Source organism: Hyaena hyaena, unplaced genomic scaffold, assembly GCF_003009895.1.
Source record: "Hyaena hyaena isolate Hyena2069 unplaced genomic scaffold, ASM300989v1 scaffold_214, whole genome shotgun sequence".
NCBI classification, from domain to species: domain Eukaryota; kingdom Metazoa; phylum Chordata; class Mammalia; order Carnivora; family Hyaenidae; genus Hyaena; species Hyaena hyaena.
Window position 1 is genome coordinate 1083806 of NW_024080842.1, and position 17287 is coordinate 1101092.

The following is a 17287-nucleotide window of genomic DNA, read 5'->3' on the forward strand; positions in this document are numbered from 1 at the left end:
CCCTCTCCCCCCCGACTTCCTGGGGTGGGGGAAGTCTCTTCCATCAGCCTCGTCTCTTGCCAGCCTCCCAATTCTCCGCCTCCCTCTGCCTCCTTCCCCCAAACATGCTTGGGTCCTGCTCACTCTTCAGAAAACCAAAGAGTTGTGTAACTCTCCTTCTACCCATTTCTCCACCTTCCCCCGATCTGGTGCCCTCTCTCCTCCCACCAAAGCGAGCTTACCTCCACGAGATGCTTACAATCCTCCCTGCCGTCTTCTACTCCAACCACTGCAGTCTGGTTCTGTCCCCCGCCACCGCCCTGTAACTGCTCTGGTCAAGGTCACTGTCAGCTCCGTGTGGCCACCTCGGACCTCATCCTTCTGACCTTGCAGTTGTGTCTGCATCCGGCTCTGTTGCAAGGGACCATCATGAGCCCTAAGTGCAGCACTAAGGAGGTCGCACTCTGAAACCACGCCGTGCTGAGCGGGCAGTCCTGCCTCTGCTGTTTATTGCTGCTTTGGCATCTCTGCCACAGACAGGGGTGAACACCAGCACTGCCTCCCCCGGTTACTGTTTTTGGTTGAAAGCTTATAAGGGGCATCCAGCACTTCCTGGCACCGTGGTGATAGTGGCCATCGCTGTAATCACAAGACCACCAAACTCTGGGCACACGCTGGGTACACCACTTTGAAGCAGCTGAGAAAAAACTGGAAGCGCGACTTGTCTGTGAGGTCCGCATGTCAAAGGAACAGCTCTTTCATTAATAACTCAGGGAAACTGGAACACTGCTGACAAGAGAGCCATTGAGAAAATGCCAGGCCAGGAGCTAGAAGTGTTCAGGGAGGGTGGAAGGGTGGGGAGTAGGAGTCCCCCACTGAGAAGGACCAGCTCTGCACACACCCTGCCAAGCCTCTCCTCCACGTGCCTGCTCGCCCATCTATGGTAGGCCCCGTGGCACCTTCCAGTCCTTGCCTTTGGCACTGACCTTGTCCCTTTTCCTCTATTATCACTTGGACTCGTCCTCTCTGAATCCTGGGTTTAACATCTCCAGAGGTCAGACTTTGATGTTACCCAGAGGTACACCATGTGCAGCACTGCCAGAGCCTGGTACCCAGGGAGAATGGTGCCTGAGGCCATTGCTGGTCAAAGGACAACTGGAGAAGAAGCCCAGCTGGAGCAAAGGTCAGGGAAGAGGTTGCTTAACTGACAGACTGGCTGACTCAGCAAGAGACTGAGGCCGATAAGGATGGTGGATGAAGACGAGAATGTTCTGGTCTCGCAACTAAGGAACCCTCTTCCGTGGTGAGGGAGCCAACGTGTCTGATGTTAAAGGGGCCAAGGAGTTCTGCAGAGGGGTGGGAGTGGGGAACATGCACGGAAAGGCAGGGAGGATGTCACCAGGAGACAGTGTGGAGAGAGTCCTGAGAGCTGACCCAGAGATCCCAGGAGCAGAGGCGGGAAACGCATTCCAGGCATAGGGAACAAGGAGTACAGAAGCTTGGGCAACTGAGAGGACATGGTATGTCTGGGCAGCCACAGGGGCTGGCAGGCTGAACTCGGTGTGGCAGGGACAGATGAAGCCAGGAGGCCATTAGACTAGACGCCCTGGGGCCAGGCCCTCAGCATAGCCCCCTGGAGGCCAGGGAGCCACTCAGGAGCTCAAAGCAGGGGAGCGGAAGGCTTTGTGTTTAAGAAAGCTGTGCAGGCTATCAGGTAGACAATGCACTCGGAAGAAAGCCTGGAATCCAGGAGGCCAGGGGGAAGGCAGTCACACTGTCCAGCTCAGAGACTATGATGAAGACTTGACAAAGGACTATGGCCATGGATGAAGGAAGAGGTATGACATGGAGGTGCCTCACAAGGCTTGGTGGCTGGTTGGGTGCACAGGTCGAGAGTGGGGGAGAAGAGTAAGTCAGAGGGGTCCAAGTTCCCGGCACAGACAATATGGCAGAGGATGCACGATGACACCATTAAATGAGATGCTACATCTCGGAAAACCACTCTGCAAGGGAGGCCCCCCAAGGAGAAAAGTGAACCTTAAGACTATTCACTGGGGGCCAATCAACTTAGTGAGTCCTCAAGCCAGGCTGCCTGAGAGGGCCAGGAAAATAATGATAATGATATCAATAGTAATAACAATAAGAATGCCAAATATTGAGCACTTTGCTGGATTCCGTGGATTGGTTCTCTCAGCCTCCATGCCATTCTCCTTCTAGCTGGGAGGATGCAAAGCTAAACACATTTCCCAGACTCCAACAGCTAGGACCTGGGATGTGAACCAGGTCCCACCAGTCAGATACACTCACACCGGGCCTGGAAAGCAGAACAAAGGCAGAATCCATCCTCCCATCTCCTTGGGCTGTTTCTAGCGGCAGGAAGTGCTGGAGATGGGGAGTTTCTGGGAGGCTGGTTCCAGGGGTCCTTCCGCCACTTCCTAGTTAAAAGAGGTGAGTGTGGTGGCAGGAGCAGTGGTGGCCATTTCTTCATCCTGGCCTCCTGGTTCCTGGATCCCAGCTGCAAGGATGAATCCTGAGCTCTGAACTCTGGTGTCAGAGGCATCAGAGAGCCAGGCAACCCCACCCTGGAGGATCAAGGTGACCTGGGAAACCTTCCAGAGGCCCGTCTGTGACCTGCTCCCCCAGCCCTCCCAACAGTGCTGTAGGACCTCATTCCCTGAATTAAATCTCCTCCTGCTCAAAGTCAGTCCCACGGTGTTTCACCAGGCACTGTGCTGGGGCTTTTGTAGGCATCATCCCCTCACAACGATCTACTACTAGCTCTTTTTGCAGAGAAGGACTGAGTCGTAGAGATGCTAAGTAATTCACAGTAGGTCACACAGCTAGTAAGCAGCAGAGCCAGATTTCAGCCCACTGTCAAGTGCCCCCAACCCCTACACGACCTACACTGATAGGGAGCAGATGCTTACTCTACCTCCCAGAAGCGGCCCTGTGGACATGTCTTTTCCAAGCTCCCACCAGGCTCGGGGGGGGGGGGGGTAGGTGGGACAGAAATAGAGGGAAGGGGGAAACCACTGGATGGGCATTCTTGCAAAACAAAGGTGGGATAAATATAGGAGGACACTCTGGTGGGTCAGTCTTCTCAAAAGTGGGACATAAAGCTCTGCCTGCCTAGCAGGTGACACCGACAAGAAAAATTCCCCGTCCTCTTAGAAAATGGGGCAGGTTGGCACATGGAGGTTATGGGCTCTTGGCAGCTGACAACCACTCCCTCCTCATCACCTGCATAGCTGAGGATGTTAAGTCATTTCATTCCCCCCACATGTAAAGTCTGGCCTGCTGGGCCAAAGAAGAGATGACTTGGATGGCGAAGTGAGGGAAAGAGAGTCAAGATTTGTGACTGTGAGGGCTACAGAGGCTGACCCGTTGGGCTGACACTAAGGCTTCTTATATGTGCCCCCTCTGGATGTGGACAGAGGGACAAAACTTTGCAGATGAGTCCCTGTTAATCTTTTTCCTCCCCCCCCCGAGATTTTTTTCCTTGGCTGCATAGCCCATGAGTGAAGTCATGTGTCTCTCTGTGCATGAGTTCAACAACCGTAATTTGCAGGAAGTTAATTACCTTCATACTTTGATCTGGTGGGATTTCATCTCTATGGTTACCAGATGAGTATAAACAGTTATCACTTGTCTCTTTTACATAAAATATTCTTGGAAAACACCCCGAGGGCTCCAATCATGGAAATAAAATATACAGAATGTTCAGAGAGCCTTTTAAGATTTTTCTGTATAAAATATCTCTACACACAAAAATAGATAAAATTGGGTAGCCATATGGCTGTAAATAATAATCGGAGGATTGTGACAGTTAGCTTTTTAAGCCCTAACTTGTAATGAGCACATCCGATCTCCTAAGTGTGGCAGGTCTGGTGAGGGTAAGGGCCTGGCTGACTGACAGGTGGAGGATACACAGAAAACAGTGTCCAGCACCTGATGAGGGTAAACTCTGGGAGCACCAGAGTTGGGGGTGACTGATGCCCAGAGGGACCATGCAGGTAAGTGATCATTTAGTCCTTGTGCTTATTGACTATGCCTGCCTGAGGCCTTGTGCTGAAAGCTGTGTAAATAGATGCAACTGTGGTGAATGAAAAAGTGAATGAATGAATGAATGAATGAGCGAACAATGAAAGCTAACATGTGTGAAGAGTTTACTGTGTGCCAGTCACTATGTCACGCACTTTATCAGTATTTCGTGTAATCCTCACAATATCACCACGAGGTAGATATCATTGTCATCATGCCAAACTTACAGATGAGGAAACAAAGACTCAGAGAGGTCACAGAGCTAAAAAGAGGTAGAGCCAGGATTTATTCCCAAGTCCATCTCAGTCCAAAGCCCCTGCTCTCTCTACTCCCTCCTCTGCTGCCACCACACTACAGGCCCACAAATGTGGATGTCATGACCGCCCAACAAAACTCGGACATTTTCAACTCATGACAGCTTTTCTGATTTGCCAAGAGGGAGCTCCCTAGATGGGTAACCCTGATGGGAAGATGCTCCTGACCACCAGAAGTATTCCATTGGAGCCCCTGGTCAACAGTGTCTACCTACTGATATCTCTACGTCCCTGGCCAGGGGTATCTGCCCACTGATAGCTCTATGTCTCCAGTCAATCGTGTCCATCCACTGGTAGCTCTGTGTCCCTGGTCAGCAGTGTCTGTCCAGTGGGAGCCTTCCCATCCAGTGGAGAACCCTCAGCAGCTCTGACTTCCAGGAGTCATGAGGTTGAGCAGGGTTACCATGTCACACAACTCCAGATGGCACACAATGCAAATAGTGCCCCCCGAGACCTAAGCAACACCCAGCCTGGCCCATACAATCTTGTCTCCAAATGGAACAGGTGACAGGGAGTACACAGGGTGGAGCTAGGTGAGGGAATGAGAGGACTCACCAGAATGGCACTGTCTAAAGATGGAGGACTCCAGGTGTCTCACCAGGGGCCATTTGGAAATGGGGTCTGAGTCACTGCAGAGATGATCAGACTTCAGAGACATGTGGATCACACATCCAAGACCCAAAATCTGGGTACAAGGTCCAACCAATATTTAAAACAGGGACACAATATTTGGAGTGAGGACTAGCTCTCAAAGCCGTGGGTGTCATCATGAATAGATGCTCAGCATCCCTCCTCATCATGGAAATGCAGAATAAAACCACACTGAGATACCACCTCACGCTGGTCAGAGTGGCGAAAATGAGCAAATCAGAGAACTCTAGATGCTGGCGAGGATGTGGAGAAACGGGCACCCTCCTACACTGTTGGTGGGAATGTAAAAGGGTGCAGCCCCTCTGGAAAACAGTGTGGAGGTTCCTCAAAAAATTAACACTAGAACTCCCCTATGACCCAGCAAAAGCAATGCTAGGAATTTACCCAAGGGATATAGGAGTGCTGATGCATAGGGGCACATGGACCCCAATGTTCATAGCAGCACTCTCAATAATAGCCAAAACATGGAAAGAGCCTAAGTGTCCACCAACGGATGAATGGATCAAGAAGATGTGGTTCATCTATATAATGGAATACTACATGGCAATGAGAAACATATAGGAAGATTAGGAGGAACTTAACAGAGGACTGTGGGGGAGAAGAAGAGGGAAATAGAGGGGGAGAGGGAGGGGGGCAAACCATGAGAGACTCTTGAATGCTGAGAACAAACTGAGGACTGATGGGTATGGGGGGGGAGGGGAAGGGGGTTGATGGGCATGGAGGAGGGCACTTGTGGGGATGAGCACTGGGTGTTATATGGAAACCAACTTGACAATAAACTATTTTTTTAAAAAACGCCAAAAAAAAAAAAAGCCGTAGGTGTCATGCTCACACAGAAAAGGACCATTGCAATGGTTTTAGCTCATCAGTTAGTCCAAGTCACCGTCCTCCCCCTGCCTCTTGGAAGAAACCCTTGGAACTCTGTCTATGATGCCAGAAATTGCAGATGCTGCTTAATCAAGTGCAAATGCTTCCCTAGATCCTTCAAAGCCCCTTTCATTCTCTGCTCTGAATGGGATTTGCCAGAGATTAGAAATAATACACATGCACCTGCTGAGCATCGACCTGAGGTTAGCACACACAGGTTGTCACGGAGGCTGACACTCAGTCACAGAGTAGACAGCCAGCTGATGTTCCACTGCAGGGACAACACAGTCGGGCCCACCAGTCAAGCAGCCTGTCGCTGAGGGCCCGCTGTGTGCTTGAGCCTGAGGATTCCAAGAAGGAGAAGCCCTGGCCTCTGCCCGGGGCATGGAGGACACTGAGGGCTACAGCAGCTGTGAGCAGAAAAGGAGGGAACTGGAGGATGAGAGAAGAAGAAGAGAAAGGAGGAAGCAGCAGAGCAGATGAAATGGCTCTTTCTGTACGGTAAGCTTGAGAACCTGGGTGGCAACACTCTGAGCCCTTGGCCCTGTGCCCCTGGGTGCTCCCCCGGGGTCCTTCTGGGTTCTATGGGGGCATCTCTGGCTCGCCACTGGAGCTCCAGGACCCTGGGCGATGACCAGGTGATGGGCATTGCTGTCAGGAGTAGGAGGTGTACACCAGGACTCTTCCTCCCACCCTGCCCTGCACTGTGCTCTCTCAGCAAGTTCTGCTGCAGGGACGGGTGCCTTTGGTGCCTTCACAGTGTCTAGAAGCCCCGAGCACCCTCCAGTACCTGTATGGGAACTAGCTCCACCCCAAACTCCCAGTGCCTTCATTTTACCTTCCTGCTTCCCAGGGCCATGGCTAGACCATTTCAGGGCATGTGTGTGTCCTCTCTCTCTCTCTCTCTCCAAGCACACCCACATCTGCTCACACAGCCCACTCACACATGCACACACACACTCTCCCTCCCTCACTCCCGGCGCGCCTCCCCCCTCCTCCCGCAGCACGCCACACCCTGCAGCTTTCCTCTCCACAGCCCATCCATTTCCCGTGTGAGTTTCCCCTGCTCCAAGTCCACGTCCGTTTCCTCCCGTGTCTCATTCCCTGTGGCCCTGCTGGCTGAGCCCCTGACACGTCCCTGTCTAGGAGGGTCTGCATTCAGTAGTGGACACTGAGACACGTCCATTCCGGAGCCACCATGCCGCGGCACGTGTTTGGTGAGCACTGAGTACCTACCAAAGGTGTGAACAACTATCAGTGGACCTTCAGGGACAGGACAAAGTCAAAGCTGTTCAGGAGTGAAAGAGCATTCCTGGAACCGCAATGTCTGTTTCCGGTCACCTGGGCTTTGTCACACACCTCTTGATGAGACCACACCACGATCTAAAGAGCTGGGCCTCAGTTTCTGCTCTAACACACACAGGACCCCGGGGAGTTTCCAAGGACCCTACATAGTCTAAGTCTCTGGTCCCAGGAGATTCCCCAGGCCCTGAAAAGGAGGGTAGGGTTGGCAGGGGCAGGGGGGAGGAGGGTCTTAGTTTAGGTTTTCCCCTCACAGAGCCTGCTGTGGGGACATGGGTATGAGTGGCTTATTTAGAAGGAATCCCAGGACACAAGAGTAAGGGAGCAGGAGTGAGACTGGAGGAGAACGGTGACTATAAAGTGTGTTATTTAGGTCACAGATCTAGGCAGTGGGGGCTCCATTCTGCCGGGGTCTCTGGAAACGTGGACAGTGCCCCCCAGAAGCATCCCCTTGATCGGCAGAGCCGAGCATTAGTCCACCAGTTTCCACTCCCCATTGGGTGACATTTCCACCAGATGCGTTAACTGGCCACCCTCTTCCAGGTTTCCAGGATGTCCCGGCCTAACGGCAACAGGAGCCCCTACAGGCCTGGAGAAGGCTGTGGGGGAGAAAGCAGCAGTACGCATGGAGCACTCGAGGCCACCTGAGGCGGAGACACGCGTTGCAAGTGCCCAACACAGCTGCCGGCGGAACCAGAGACAGGCCGAGGGAGGTGCTGTGAGCAGCAAGTGTGGGCCTTAGTCACCCTCCATCCCGCAGAAGAACCATCCGGAGAACACCGATGTGTCAGGCAGTGAGCCAGGCATTAGGCAAACATCGGAACACAAGCCGCACTCCTGAGCAGAAGCAGTCCTTCCCCTGCTCTGGGCCTCAGCTTCACCATCCCCCAAAGGGAGACCGGAATGCCAGCCCTGCAGGTGGCACAAAAATGGCTGCAGGGCAGTGTCTGCCAGTGTATGTAATGCTCTGTACTTCCATCATCATCCCCAGGGGAGGCCATGCCTTTGCCCAGAGAAGTGCAGTCTAATAGCAAAACCACAGGCACCTAACAGGCAGGGGACAACCTGGGCGACAAGGCAGTGCTCGTCTTCTAGACGTCCTGGAGGCCCCTGCTCAGCATCGGGTGGTGCTGGGGGGACGGTGTAAAGCCTGTGGCAGTGCACGGGCTGGGAGTCCAGATGTGAGCTCATAGTCCACGTCTGCCCCAAAGTTGGGCAACTTCAGAAAGGTCGTTTATTCTCTCTGCCAACGGAGACTAGGCTGCACACTGGGCTTGGCTGACAGTTTGAAGGGACACTATCTGTGAAGATCCAGTACACAGGGCCCAGCACACAGCAGGCCTGCAGCAAATGCCCTCTGCGGCCGCCCCCACCTGAGGCCCAGAGGATGTCTGAATCTGCGGTGCTCCCACAAAGCCAGGCTATTGTCTTTCCGGCAAAGCCTCTCACCCTCCTTCACAGGATGGAACACTGTGGGCCCCAGTGCAGGTGCTGGAGTGGGGGTGGGGTGGGCCGGCAGCAGCCCTGGAAATGCTCAAGCTTTACAGTCCCCCCGCAGGGGCTGTGTTCCCCTCCACTAGCTCAGGCCCTGGGCCCTCGGAGAAGCCCTGCGCTTAAGGGAACCAGGTGCCTTCATTTAAAAAAAAAAAAAAATCTACAAATAAAGAGTGACTTTGCAAGGGGAGTGTGGTTTGTTCTTGGGGGCTCCAAGCAGTTTTACAGACCCAGACACAGAGCGAAGGCATTCAGAGACCACAGAAGAGTTCCCAGGCACAAAAGGCTGGCCCGGGCCCAGGCTGTAGGTAGGGATGGGGTGGGAAAGGCCACTCCTCCAACTCTTCACCCCTCTTCAATGGCAGACTCCTGGGCTGGCCCTACTGCAGGTGGGGGGAGGAGGGGAAGGTGAGGGGTCCAGCCCTAGGAGAGTCAGGTTCATGCAGCTCTTCCGTGTTAGGGGCCTTATATCCCAGGGATCGCCTTTCCTTAAAAGCAGTGTGTCTTACTATGGATATAGAATGGGTACATGCAAGCCCTGGGTGAGGACACCCCAAATCCCTCCTCTCCAGGCACTCCCAGAAATGCAGCCGCCTCTTAGCTCTCCTCGGACAAATTTGGGAACATACGAAGTCAGGAAAACCAAGAGACTGGACTGCAAATCCACCGACAAAACCTTTCTTTTTGCAACACACAAGACATCCAAAATTCAAAATACATGAGAGCATGTCAAACCACCAAGTAGCAAAACACACCCACCAAATGGGCAGCCTTGGCAAGAACCAAATGCCCATAAGGGTCACTAGTGATGAGCAGAAATGAAATTTTGATAAACTGGTATTTCAGTACCTAGGTCCTTCAGCATATTGACTTTTGGAGGATTGATCTGAGGCCCCTAACAGACCGAGTCCAGTGTCTGGCAGATGGAAGAGGTCATCCCAGCGCCCTGCCATTAACCCCTGTCCTGCTGCATGGCCTTTGTCACACCAGCGGCTGGCCAGGAACTGGGGCACGGTAACGCGAGCTCACTTTTCTTGGCACTATAGGAGCGTGTGGTTGAGTGAAATGGGAGAGCCAGCCCCAGGGAATCTCTGACCCACAGCAAGTACAAACTAGAGAAACTTTTGGAGAGCCCAAACTTAAACCACGAAGCTGGAAGTCATTCATAGTTCAGAAAGTTTGTATTCAGAAAGTCAGAGTCCTTTTAAGCCTCCCTAGGCCATTTTTTAAGTAATGTTTATTTATTTTTGAGAGGCAGAGTGTAAGCAGAGGAAGGGCAGAGAGAGAGGGAGACTCAGAATCCGAAGCAGGCTCCAGGCTCTGAGCTGTCAGCACAGAGCCCGACACGGGGCTCGAACCCACCAACTGCAAAATCATGATCTGAGCCAAAGTTGGACGCTTAACCAACTGAGCCACCCAGGTGTTCCTCTGTAGGCCATTTAAAGTGGGGATTAAATCTGGGGCGCCTGGGTGGCTTAGTCGGTTAAGCGTCCGACTTTCCGACTTTCGGTTAGGTCATGATCTCGCGGTTCGTGGGTTCGAGCCCCGCGTCGGGCTCTGTGCTGACTGCCAGCTCAGAGCCTGGAGCCTGTTTCAGAGTCTGTGACTCCCTCTCTCTCTAACCCTCTTCTGCTCACGCTGTCTCTCTCTCTCTCTCTCTCTCTCTCTCTCTCTCCTAGAAATAAATAAGACATTAAAAAAAAAAAGAAAGAAAGAAAGAAATGGGAGTTGTAATGGCATCAAACAGACCTAAGCATCAAATTATATTTTCCAGTAAGTTAAAGACAAGTTCCTGACACCAGCTTCGAATGTTCTCCCCAGTGACGCTGTTGCCCACAATCCTCATCTGGATTTCACGGAACTGGCTACTCTCTGACCCCCCACACACTTTCTGGCCTCTGGGCTGTTCTGCAGCTAGTTCCTGGGGCTCAGCCTTTCCTCCCCCTTCACTACTGGGTAAATCTCTCTCTCCCTTTGAGGTCCATTTCAAGCTACCTGCTCCATTTCAAGCTCGCCTGTTCCCCGGGCTGGATGGGACTGTCCCTAGTCACCCTCTGAAGTCCCAGAACTCATGTCTGGAACCCATTTAAAGGATTCTTCCCAGCCTGCTGGCCTGTGGTCTCCTCCACCGCTGCCCACTTCTCTGCAGCCCCCTCAGCACTGGCAACAGACAGGGTGATCAGCAAGGCTTCACCTTGATGTTTTCAAAGGACTGTGCATAGCGGAAAAAAATAAAGCCTCCATCTCAAGCCAAGGAGGGCCACTTGGGCAAGCACACTTTTCACCCCAATCCAAAGGGATTTCCACATGTGTTACTCTTCTACAAGATAAACAAAGTTAGTCTTTTTGTCTTTCCGGGGTACTTCAAATATACCGTTAAAAAACTGCTTCAAATGTTATCTTCAAAGCCAAAACTTCAGGAAAAGCTGATAAAATACTTCTGTCGGTCCAGCTGAAGAAGCAACAGCAAGCATGGCAACCTTTCAGTCTCTGCCTTTTCCCTTTGAAGCTGGACCTCCCAGCCGCACAAACAGGGGCAAACCTGCCCTCATTCCATGGCCCGAACCTGGACTCGTCGCTGTCGGTGCTGCGGGAGGCACCCCCAGTCACACGGTGCCCTTCCTCCACCTTCAGCCCAGAGGGCCCCCTCCCTCTCCCTCCAGCCTGTCCATCCTCTCCCCGGCCACATCCTGCCTGCCCTCCCCACCTGCTTCCCTTCTACCCCTTCCCTCCTGCCTGCCCCCACCTGCACTCCCACCCTCTCACCTGCCCCCTCCTGCCCATCTGCAGCATCCACATCTGGTTTCCCTTCCCCACAAGTTTCACAATGGACAGATTTTGCACTTCAAGGATTTATGGGTCCTGCTGCCCCTCCTTGCTTTTGATATGATTCCATTATGTGCTTAAAATCTGGGCCGTGCTCTTGGCTCTGGGGAGCTGTTTATGACAATTCTTTTACAGCCTTAAATCGTTCACTGTTAGGAACCTGGTCGTGTTCAGAAGCAATGACTCGTTGCTAAGACAGAATTTTGCAATGTATCTCAGACGGTTGGTTGAAAAGTTTTCTTCATACAAGATTAATTAAGGCTAAATGTTCACCTGGCAGGTAAAGCCTCTGAGCTGTGCCTTTGAGCCTGTCTTCTGACATCTGCCTAAGACACTGGTTTAGAAGGGAATTAGAAACATGCCCACCCAAAACCAAATCACTTCCTCCTTCCACTTGCTCCTTTCTCTGGGGGCTACAGACACACTGACAGAAGAGTTGGTAGAAATAAAAACACCAACCCTGCAAACACCTCTCTTTCCATAGGAAAGGAGACTGAACCATCTTTCCCTTTCCACTTCTGTGTTAGGTTTTGTAGGAGAAGACAAGAATTTCAGGAATAAGGAGACAAAGTGCTTATTTCCTACCCTTTGGTCTAGGACTTCCCTGACCAAGGTTTCACTTGCCTCCCAACTCCCTCTGTGCACACCTCCTTCACCAGCAGCCACAGAGATCTTCCCAAGAGGCAAAACCAAATCACCAGACCCTCCTGCTTAAAGGGTTCAAGGGGTCCTCATCATCTAGGTGATGAAGTCAAGGCCCTACACAGTATGGACCTTGTTCACATATCCAGCCTTCTGCCCTCCCACACCAGAGCCCTGCCCTACCCCCACAGTGTTCTGCTGACTAGCTGCCCTTGACCATGATCTCCCCATCCCTGAGTGGTTCCTTAAGCTATTGCCTCCACCTGGACTCTCCTCCTTGACACCTGCCTTTTTAGTCTGTGTCTTCCCCTCCTCTGCTAGCACCTGTAGGCCAACCCTCCCCCATAAGAGAGTTCATAAGTGTGGCTGTCCTTCCCCTCCCAGCCCTACCGACAGCAGACCCGAGGGGACTCCATGTCTGAGTGTCGGAGACCACCATTTGATGGAGGCTGGCCCAAAACCATGGTGCAGTCCCTTATACTGAATGTAGGATGGCCACAAAAAAGACAGAAAGCTTGGGTGCCTCGGTGGCTCAGCTGATTAAGCATCCAATTCTTGATTTCAACTCAGGTCATAATCTCACAGTTTTGTGAGTCTGCGCCCCACATCAGGCTCTGTGCTGACAGCATGGAATCTGCTGGGCATTCTCTCTCTCTCTCTCTCTCTCTCTCTCTCTGCCCCTTCCCCACTTGCACTATCACTGTCTCTCTCAAATAAGTAAACTTAAGTAGTAAAATAAAACACAGAAAGCTAAATTAACTTTGAATTTATGATAAACAAAGAATACATTTTTGGTATAAGTGTGTCTCCAAATGTTGCACGGGCATCATGCCAAATCTGGCAACCCTAGCTGGATGGGAACTCTGGGACACCCTTCAGGGATAGGAGCTGAAGATCAGATGTCAGCAGCAGAGGGCAAGGAAAGCAGTGAGGAGGCTTGAGCAAAACATGGGGTGTGTTCCCCTGTTCTCCCCTCCCAGGGGGCAGCATATGGCTGTCCCGGGCAAGGTTCTGTAGCCAGACCGCTTCCAGCTGAAGATCAGCTCTGCCACCTGCCAGTTATCTGTGCGAGTTACCTACCTTCTCTGTGTCTCTATGCCATTTAACAGATGGGGATTACCTACCTTACATGGTTATGATGATTAAATTAATTAATGTTTGTATAACACTAGGAACAACCCTTGACCCAGAGTAAGTGCTATGTAAGCATCTCACAAATATAAAGCAAAAGGAATTAGCCAAAAACCACAGATAAGGGAGTGCGCCTAGGAGATTTAATAGTAATAGTAAAATAAAGCAAGAAGGGACATATGTGGAGCACCTACTATGTGACAAGACATCGTGCTGCATGCTTGGCCTGTATCAGCTCATTTAATCCCCACCACAGTCCTATTATTTTTACTATCTTATTTTCTTCTAACTTTTTAATGTTTATTTTTAAGAAAGAGAGAGGGGGCACCTGGGTGGCTCAGTCTGTTAAGCGTCCGACTTTGGCTCAGGTCACGATCTCACAGTTCGTGGGTTTGAGCCCCGTGTCAGGCTCTGTATTGACAGCTAGCTCAGAGCCTGGAGTCTGCTTCAGATTCTGTGTCTCCCTCTCTCTCTGACACTCCCCTGCTCACACTGTCTCTCTCTCTCTCTCTCTCTCTCTCAGAAATAAATAAAACATTTTTAAAAAATTAAAAGAGAAAGAGAGAGAGAGAGCATGAACAGGGGAGGGGCAAAGAGAGAGGGGAGATACGGAATCCAAAGTAGCATCCAGGCTCTGAGCTGTCAGCACAGAGCCCAACACGGGACTCAGACTCATGAACCATGAGATCATGACCTGAGATGAAGTTGGACGCTTAACTGACTGAGCCACCCAACTGCCCTACTATCCTCTTTGTACAGGTAAGAGCGCAGAGGCATGGAAAGGCACACTGGGGTAGCCTACGATTCTAAACCAAGAAATCTGATTCTAACTCACTAGACTGTGGCACATTAATTCGTTCACCACTCATTCATTTATACATTGGGCACCTGCTGTGGGCCAGGCCCTGGGTTCCTGCTGGGACAAGAAAGTCCTGTGAAGCACATGCAGTGATGGGAAAAATGTTGAATGGACCTTTGCAGGTGTGAGGAGTGGTGCTAAAGAGAAATAGGTCCACAGACCACGCAGGCTGACAACAGTCACCTCTCCCAGATTGGGACAGGGTCAGGGAGGGGCAAATGTGCATAGTCCGGGAAGGCTTCCCTGTGAAATGACACCTTTGCAGATTAAGAAGGTAAAGCAGCAATCCAACCGGTCAAGGGCCAGGGAAGAGGCCTTCAGATGGAACAGCAAGCCAGCAAAGGAGCTTGAGTTGGAGTTTTTAAGAAAACTGAGGAATAGAGGGTGTGGCTGGAGGGCCTGGGGACTCGGCTACAGAACAGGCCAGTGAGAGGCAGCTCCCAGGACCCACATCAGGAGACGGGGCTCAGTGGCCCTTCACAGAGTCCTGGGGGAGAGGCCAGGCCCCTGTTGTGAACACAAAGCAAAAATGACCAGAGAAGGAGGACACAAAGCAGGACTAGGCCAGGGGAGGCCTGCTGGGACAGGCCAGCGAGCTGTGCTGCGAACAGTATGGAGAGCTGTGAAGACGGGGCCCAGCCCTCATCACGGGGCTCACCCGCACCACTGAGAACCGCGTGCTGCTCGTGCGGTGCTGGCCACAGAACAGGGCAGTCTGCCGCCCTACACAGTGTAGTTAAGACTTCCCCGGGCCTCACTGCTTCAACTGAATGCTCTCGAGTCCCTTTCATACTAAGAACATTCAAATAAACTTGAAAGCAAGGAGAAAACCCTTTACAGAATGCCCACAGTCCCACCACTCAAAGAGAATGATGTTTGTGTCTCTTACTCTGCCATGCTTTATACAGTGGTTGCTGCCTTACATACTTGCAATCACGGTGTTTACACAACCTTGTGTCTCTCCTTACTGCATAAGCATTTGCCCTGCGAGACTCCACAGATTCTGTAATCAGGAGTCTTCACACCAGTATAATATTTCCTTCAGAGCTTTCACTGTTTACAACCAATGTCCCACTGTTAGGCATTTAGGTTAACTCCTTATTTGCATGTGGCATTTCTCCCCTATCAGCTGTTTAAATAGCGCTCAAGTGGGTTAAAATGGGGGAAATCGTTTCTTTCAAACACTCCGGATACATACCATAAATGTAATTTCCCAAAATCTTGTACCAATTTGTAGTCCCACCAGGGATGCTGAGTTCTGCTCCCTCCCTTTACCACTGTCTGCTTTGGATATTACTATTTAAAATAAATATTGATGGGGCACCTGGGTGGCTCAATCAGTTGAGCGTCCAACTTCGACTCAGGTCATGAGCTCACATCATGAGTTCAAGCCCCATGTCAGGCTCTGTGCTGACAGCTCAGAGCCTGGACCCTGCTTCAGATTCTTTGTCTCCCTCTCTCTCTCTGCCCCTTCCCTACTCATGCTCGCTTGCTCTCTTTCTCTCTCTCTCAAGACTAAATAAAACATTAAATTTTTTAAAAATAAATATTCATTATCTGGTAGGACCCAAACCAAAATGCCATGATACTGCAGCATTAAGGTTTTCCTTGATTGTTAATGAGGATGCATTCTTCCATGAGTTGGTTAAGAATTGCTTTTCTTTCTTTTTCCCCTGAATTGCCCTTTGATGTCTGTCCTTTGCTCACTTATGTGTTAGGTCCTGCTTTGGAAATATCTTTGCTTGTGTTCTCAGTATAGTAAAGATGTTTGTCTGCAGCGAGGGGGTGCTGAATACGTAAATGGCAGGGTGAACACTAACGGCTGGTCTGTCATGTGGTCTGTCATGTCCGCTGCAAGCATCTTGTAGCACATTTGGGGGAGCACATAGCACTCTCTGTTACCTACCTGAGTGGCAGAGCCCCTCTGTTCCACAAGGCTGGCTGAAGCCAAATTCAACACGGCCTGGCCACCCCCAGCACCATTTCCTGGAGGCTTAATTGCTCCGGCTCCCTAACCATTCCAAGAATAAAGAATAAAACCAAGAGTTGTCCTCAGGGAACCTCGGCCTGTGTCCCCCTCTCCCTCAGAATGAAGCCCTGGGGAGGTCACTATGCAGAACTGTGCTACAGAAGAGGCAGCAAAGAGGAGGCAACTGGCTGCCCAGGGTCCCACAGGGTGAGGGTGACACTCAGAGAAGGGGACACTGACCTCACCACAGGGAAGTGCTGTCTCTCAGCTCCCTGGACAGGACACCAGCCTTGACCACTTAGGATTGACCTGCTCAGCCAACCTATGAGGTGGTACCTGATCACTTGTGGCGTTTTCAGAAAGCCACACTCCTGCTCATTCACCTCCTCCTCCTCCTCCTCCCTGCAAACACTTTTCTGAAGCAAATGCACTGGGAAGAACTGGCTTTTCTGGGAACATGGCCTTGCCAATGGCCACCCTTACCCACCCCCAACACACACACACACACACACACTCCCCCTCCCCCCACCAGACCTTGTAGTCTACACAGCCTGGATTCACTGAGGATGAGCAAGAAAGACACAGACTCTACCTGCATGGAACCAGCAGACCAGAGGATGACCCACAACACACTCCCAAATAAGCTGGACATAATACAGTGTGAGGCTGTTGCACGTACAATGTAAAAAGTAAAATACACCAAGGGCACAGAGAGTGACCATGAGAGTGCTAGTATGGCTGACTCTGAAGAGTGACTGTTCTGGCTGAGACGTCTGTAAGGAGAAGCCACCTGCCAACACGTGAGGAACGGGAGTTTGGGCAGAGGGGCCAGCAAGCACAAAGATCCCAAGGCGGGGACAGACTCGGCGGGTCTGAAGGAGAAGACAGATGCTGTGGTGGAGCCTGGCCAAGGGGAGACAAGGGGAATGGTCTCGAGGGGATGGGGCACTGGTGGGAAACTGGCTTGGACTCTGGGGGAAATCAAGAGCCAGTAGGGCATTAAGCAGGGGTTTACCTGCAGGAGGTAACCGTGTGAAGAGCGCAGACTATAAGGGGGTGGAATGGTCCCCTGCCATTGTCACCTGGTTAGCTCCTTGTCATCCTTCAAACTACAGCCCAGTGGGCATTTCCTCTGGGAAGCCATCCCTCCCTCCCCCTTCCCCCCACCCTCCCCCACCCCCGTCAGATCCCCTGGTGAGGCCCAGAGCATCA